Source organism: Phragmites australis, chromosome 7 (genome assembly GCF_958298935.1).
Source record: "Phragmites australis chromosome 7, lpPhrAust1.1, whole genome shotgun sequence".
NCBI lineage: Eukaryota > Viridiplantae > Streptophyta > Magnoliopsida > Poales > Poaceae > Phragmites > Phragmites australis.
Window position 1 is genome coordinate 17,489,055 of NC_084927.1, and position 6,572 is coordinate 17,495,626.

At 45.5% G+C, this 6,572-nt stretch overlaps 1 long non-coding RNA gene across 3 annotated transcripts; it reads left to right on the top strand.

Annotated features, from left to right (window-relative positions):
- The first annotated feature begins 2,734 nt into the window (after nucleotides 1–2,734).
- On the top strand, nucleotides 2,735–6,141 carry LOC133924052 (uncharacterized). Of its 3 annotated transcripts, XR_009910747.1 has the most exons (4): nucleotides 2,735–3,340; nucleotides 3,609–4,616; nucleotides 4,991–5,068; nucleotides 5,540–6,141. It is a non-coding gene; the product is annotated as an uncharacterized LOC133924052 (long non-coding RNA). The 3 variants fall into 3 exon arrangements; XR_009910748.1 differs by having other exon boundaries at nucleotides 3,609–5,068; XR_009910746.1 differs by having other exon boundaries at nucleotides 3,609–6,141.
- Nucleotides 6,142–6,572: the final 431 nt, after the last annotated feature.

The window sequence follows — 6,572 nt, forward strand, 5'->3', positions numbered from 1 at the left end:
GTGTGTCCATCTTTTTGCCGATGACTCCCTGATGTTGATGAAAGCCAATCAAAATAATGCTTCTCATTTGAAACATATCCTTGAGATTTATGAAGAATGTTCAGGTCAAAAAATCAATAAGGAGAAGTCCTCTGTCATGTTCAGCAAAAATGTCGTGCAATCATGCAGGCAAGGTCTGAATACTGAAGCAATAAACGAGAAATATTTGGGTTCGCCGATGTATATCAGCCACTCAAAGTCCAAGGCTTTTTCGTACATAAAGGATCAGATTTGGAACCCAATCCAAGGTTGGAAGGAGAAATTGCTACCACAGGCTGGCAAGGAAAATTTAATAAAGGCAGTGCACTACTACAGAAAGATAGATCAGTGCCGGTTGAAAAATAGCTTCACTGCCGATTTTTCAATCGGCACTCTTCACTCGACACTGATAATAGGCTATTATCAGTGCTGAGCACTGTTGCTATTTCCAGAGAATAAAAAAAGGAGAAAATTGGAGGCAGCGGGAGTGGCATCCGAGCCTGCTCGATTCCGAGCTGGCTCGGATGCCACTCTCGCCGCCGCTCCCGTCGCCACTGCCGTCGGGCACTGCCGGGCACACCTGCAAAATACGGCTCGAAGGCCACCGCCACAGTACATGCACACACGCCTGGATCCTATCGTCGCTCGGCCACCACGCCTGGATCCCTCGGTCACCACACATGCATGTATCCCTCCGCCACCGCTCGGTCGCCGCACGTGTCTGGATCCCTCGGCCACCGCTCCGCCGCCGCACATCGCCTTCTTGAAATTGGGCTGTTCGGACGGGTCAGCGTCGATCTCATGGAAGTGCTTGAGCATCTTCATGTCCTCGCGGGCGTTGAAGCCGCCGCCGCCACTGCTTCGGACCCGCCGGCTGCCACATCCTTGGACCTGCCGCCCTTGGACCCTCCGTCGTGGATCTCTTGCCGCCCTTGGACCCGCCGCCACGTAGCGGATGGCCACCGCGCTGCCCCTGCCACTGCCTCGGACCCGTCGTCTACCACGCCCTTGGACCTGGCACTCTCAGACCCTCCGCCGTGGATCTCGTGAGGCCGAAGGGGGAGGCCGGTAAGGAGGCTGGTGGGGGAGGAGGATGGAGATTGAGGACCGAGAGAGAGGAGACTGAGAGAGAGGAGAGAGGCCGGCACAAGAGAGAGAAGAGAGTGGTTGGGAGGATAAGATCGAGGAGTCCGATGAGAGAGAAGAGAGTGGTCGGGAAAAAATTGAGCCGAGTCGACGGATGTGAGGGTTGTGAAACTAAAATAGATTCAATACAAATTTCAGATCCGGTTTTTAATACTAACCGGCACTGGTACTACTTATCAATGTCGGTTTTTATCTGAATGGACAGGTGAATGTATGGTTTTGCTACGAACCGGCAGTGATACCCTATCAGTGTTGGTTTTGATCGAACCGACACTGATGAGCTGACACTTATGACTAATTATAGTAGTGGTGGCACAAGCAATTCCCACATATACAATGGCATGCTTCGATTTCACAAAAAGTAGTTGCAACCGAGCTCAATGATGTCAATTTTGGTGGAGTCAACAGGACAAGGATAAAATGTATTGGCTCTCATGGGATAAATTATTGCAGCCTAAAAGAGATGGAGGTTTGGGGTTCTGAGATCTTCATGCATTTTGCAATGCTTGCAAAAACAAGGCTGGCATCTTGTTCAATCACCGGACTCTTTGTGTGCACAAGTGTTGCGGCCAAAATATTATCCCCATGGCAATGTGCTCGCTGCAGAGAGTTTGGACAGAATGTCACATGACGGAGTTTGTTGAAAGGGATTGACTACTCAAGAAAGGGATAATCTGGTGTATTGGGAACGGAGAGTCAGTTAACATCTGGCAAGATCCATGGCTGCCAAGAGGTACAACTCGTCGACCGAGTACTGTCCAAGGGCAAATTTTACTGACCAGTGACCACGGCCAGGGAACTCTTCCACGAGATACAGCACGGTGGGATACTAAGTTGGTGACAGAAACTTTCAATGCTGATGATGCTAATATAGTCCTTTTGATTCCTCTCCGGGAGGACATGGAAGATCTTATTGCTTGGCATTTTGATAAGAAGGGGGGTTTCAGTGTAAAATCAGCATACAAGCTCCAAATTGATAGTGAAGCAGTACAGTTTGGCAGCTGTCCAGGTAACTACTGTGCATAGTTCGACAATTGGTACTGCTTTCCCCTTGAAGATGAAATGTCTGGATAAAGTGGAGACCTTTTGTGAGATTATATGTTGAAAAATTGGTAAAAGCGAAATTAGCGTAATTATGAAATTGATAAAAATACAAAGTGATTTATCATTTCATATGATGCTTTATCATTTCATGTTGCGATAATATGTTATTGGATATGCTCGTGTTAGTTACAGATGATGCGCGTGTGACGATATGCATATGATGTTGACACTACATCATGGTACCAAATTAGCTTCGCATGTTGGTCGGTAAAAGTTTGTTACCACTGATAAATGGTCCATCGTTAAAGGTGGATGATAAACTGTCGATCGGCAATTCAACATTTAGGGAAGCACAATCAGTTGGTAATGATATCAATATTTAACATTGGAGCATTGGTCGGCAATTGTTTATACCTGCATTGAACAATCGGTCGGCAAAAGTTAGCATAGTACTGTTGATCGGCGAATCAACAAGACGGTAGGGGAAAATACACGTGCGCAGATGACTGATATCCCCTTACACGAGCGCGTGCCCGCAAAACCCAAGTGAAAAATCCCGGGCACGCATCCTCCTCTCCTGGGCGCCAATTTCACCCCCAAATCCCCACTCCCTCCCAGTGTCGCACCACAACGCCAGCCGCCTCCGTCGCCGTCGCACCACCCGGCCAGAGCGCCTCCTCTCCTAGCATCGCGCCCCACGTCCAGCGCACCTCCTCTCCCAGCAACCATCGCACCCCACAGCCACAGCGCCAGCCGCCGTCGTTGCACCCCACGGCCATGCCAGCCACTACCTTCGCACCCCATGGCCGACCCCAGCAAGAAAACCCACAGTCGCCACCCCCCTAAACTCCGACCTCTGGCCGCCGCCCCCTAAACCCACAGGCGCCGACGTCCACTAGAATCCCGGATCTGCTGCTGGCTGCGCCAAGCCTGAAGGCATCCATGGAGCTCAGAGGGCCTGAACAGGGAGGTCACGCTCCTCAGGAATGAGTTGCGCTGTGCCAACCTGGTTCCCGGCGCCGTGCCTGCCGGAGCCGCCACTGGGGCTAGGATTTGGAACGAGCTACTGGTGCAGCAGCTAGCAGCCGACCTGGTTAGGCACCTCGACGAGCTCGAGTACTACGAAATCAAGGTAAAGGTACTGTTGAAACTAAAGTTCCAGACAAGGTAGACCTTCGTTTATGGAGAATGTCGAAGGGTTTTTGGGGTAACACGTGCTTGGGTAAAACTGTTTTCGATCCCTCTCTCGGATACAGTATGATCCTATTTATAGTCTATACTCAACCACTTCACGCATAATTTACAGTTTCTATCTCCTTATCTACTACATTTTTAGAATATTCGAGGGTATTATGGTACAATCAAGCATATTTACATAATCACAACTCTGCCCTGAGCAGTTAAAGCGGCCCCGCTATTCAGTCATGGTCTTTGGTCCCTGTTAATCCGCCGAAGGGTTCTCCACTCCAGCGCCACGAGCTGGTCTTCGGCTCCAGGTCGAAGACACACTGCTATCTTCGCCTATTCCAGTCAACAAAACTACCGGTGTAGCTTTCAGCTTTCGACCGAAGGCTCGCCACCGCCTTCACCAACGCGGGAAGCCGGGACTGCTAGCACGCCTACAACCTTCGACCAAGAGTACTTCGCGATCTTCGCCTGTAATCCCTGAAACAAACATGCAGTGACAAGAGTGCGAAGCCTCCGGCAGGCTTCGAGCTATCCTACGAAGGGGGAGGGCGGGAGATCATCCCCAACAGGTATATCCCCTTCCCTTAAACGGTTGTAGGCCTTTCCAATTTCTTGTTTCCGATTTACACATGGAATCCAATCATTTCCGTTTGGTTTGGGCTTTCCATTTGAGAAATCCTTGGTGCATTGAACGGTGGATTTATAGGAATAGCATTCTGATGTCGCTGCAATGGCAGTATTGTGCTCTTGTACGCAGTTTGGTTGTCCAGATTTGCTGAATTAGTACTGTGAAAAATTTCATGACGCATCATTAGCAATGATACGCTTGGTCTGCCATACTTATTCATTCATTTTGGGTGTTCCTATTGAATCTTAGTATGTCCTTGTATTATCAGTTGTCGATACATTTATCCTGATCTTAAGTGAATATGTGATTTATATAAGTGAACAAATAATTTTTCATTCAGAAACATATATGGTCTAGAGATGCATTAATAGACTGCATTTTTAAGTATTACATTCCTCTACTATGCCATATCCTTTGGTTCCATGTGTAAATTTGGCGAAGGATATACGGTGCCATGTTCTGATTTTTCACTCGTACCTTGTGGTTATATGGTTTTGTTAACATCGGTGATGTCTTCCATGTTGGAGGGAATAGACGTAATAGTGGTGCCTGCAAAAGATCAAGTGAAGAAAAAGCTGGAATCTCAGGCAAGGTTGATTCAGCAGACAATTCTTGCTTCGTTGTCTAAAATCACCAAATTCCCTACAGATTTGCAAATAGATGTGGAGTCTAAAGTGTTCACGTTGATTCTAGTGATTATAATGCAAAGTCCTGAAAAGAATGATAGTCAACATTCATTCCACACTTGATTGAATCTTTCATTTCTATAAGTGCACATATTACCTTTATGGATTAGTCCATTTTCAAACGGGCATTGCATATCGTCATAAATTGTGTGAACTAATAAAGTATTAAATTACTCTGTTAAGCCTAATGTGTTTATTCCATGTGTATCAAATATTTGTTCAGTTTATCTTGTGGTTATATATATTCAGCGTTTTTGTTAACTTCACTGCTGCCATGCAGGCTGAAGAAAACAGTCATATTACTGGTCCCATTAACAGCTCAAGAACAACTGAAGAAAGAGCTGGTGTCTCGGGCAAGGTTTATTAGTAGACAATTCATACTTTGTTCCCTTGTCTGAAATCATTAATGTGCCTACATGTTTGCAAAGAAATCTTGAGAAGAACAAGACAGAATCAACTAGCAGGCCTCGAAACATTAGTGTTACGGATGACAAATAGGGCATCCATGCTTTCTGCTCAGGATATAGCTTCCATTGCTAAGTTTTTTACAGTGCACCTGTAATTGTCACCTTTATACAATATATAGGCAGTCTGTCTCATTTGAGATCTTAGCTTTGAATGTCAATCACTGTTAGACGTATCATCATCATCAGTTCATTTTTTGTGAAAAAAGCTACCTATAGAGATGCAATTATCTTGAATGATTTTATCATTTTTCTAGTCAGATGGCCGTGTTTCTGAAGGCTGCTTAATTGGCATAATGGCATCAACTTCACTACTGAGTCAATTTTGAGTCAATTGGCATAATTCTGATTGTTCCCCTTGTCAGGTCTTGGAATCCTTAGGGTCAGTTCACCTCCAGCCTGCTGGCTAGCGCACTACCACCTCCAGTTGGCTTTGTGTGAGCAGAACCTGCAGTTGCACCGGTGTGAGCAGAACCTGCCATGGAAGCTGAAGCAGAATGATGCCGCGCAGGCACGTGTACATCCACGATTCGCAGCAGCTGGCCTTGTGTGTAACGGTAAGGTTCTCTTTCTCTAGTTCTTGTTCCTTATTTTCATATTGCTATCTTATAAGCTTTTGATTTGTTGTTAAAGTGATATCAATCTTGTAATTTCTAGTGTCAAAGTATGCAGCTATTGTGATTCTCATGATCTGTGTATTGCCCCATATTCAGTCCATCTCCAATCTCCATGTAATCCCGTCCTACTTGTATGACAACTGAATCCTTTTGTGCTTGACAAGCCAACCTACTGTTGATGCATGTGTTTCTTTTTATTTTGGGTTTTGCAAATGATTGTGTACACTCCTGATACGTGTGGAAGACAATATATGTAGCTTCATTGTGGTACTTTGCTGATAGAACCTAGATGTGAACTACAGTGAGATTTTGATCAATGTTATGGTGTGTTGATTACGTGAATGGACTAATTTGATTGTAAGATGGATGTAATATTCGGTGAAATTGGTTTTTAGTTGTGTCATGGATGAACTCTATATCAATGGATATTTGAAGCTCAGTGTGTGACATTGCCATCTTTATATCTAGTTTTAATGATGTGTCATGTACAAGTTATTGTCAATACATGGTTTATTTTTCTAAATCATCTTAATGTTGGAGTTGAACTGTCTATCGATAATTATTTTAATTGCAACAAACAATCGGTTGGCAAAAAGTATTAATCGTGAAGGCATTTCTGCCTCAACACCGTCCGACAGTTAGTCAGCAAAACTTTCCATTCAACTGAGCAAAAACATGTCGGTCGGCAAAACTTTTGCTGACGCCACTTATCCCGACCGAAACTATCGGTCGGCAAAACTTTTTACTGACCAACAGTCCGTTGCTGAAGGGCCCTTTGCCG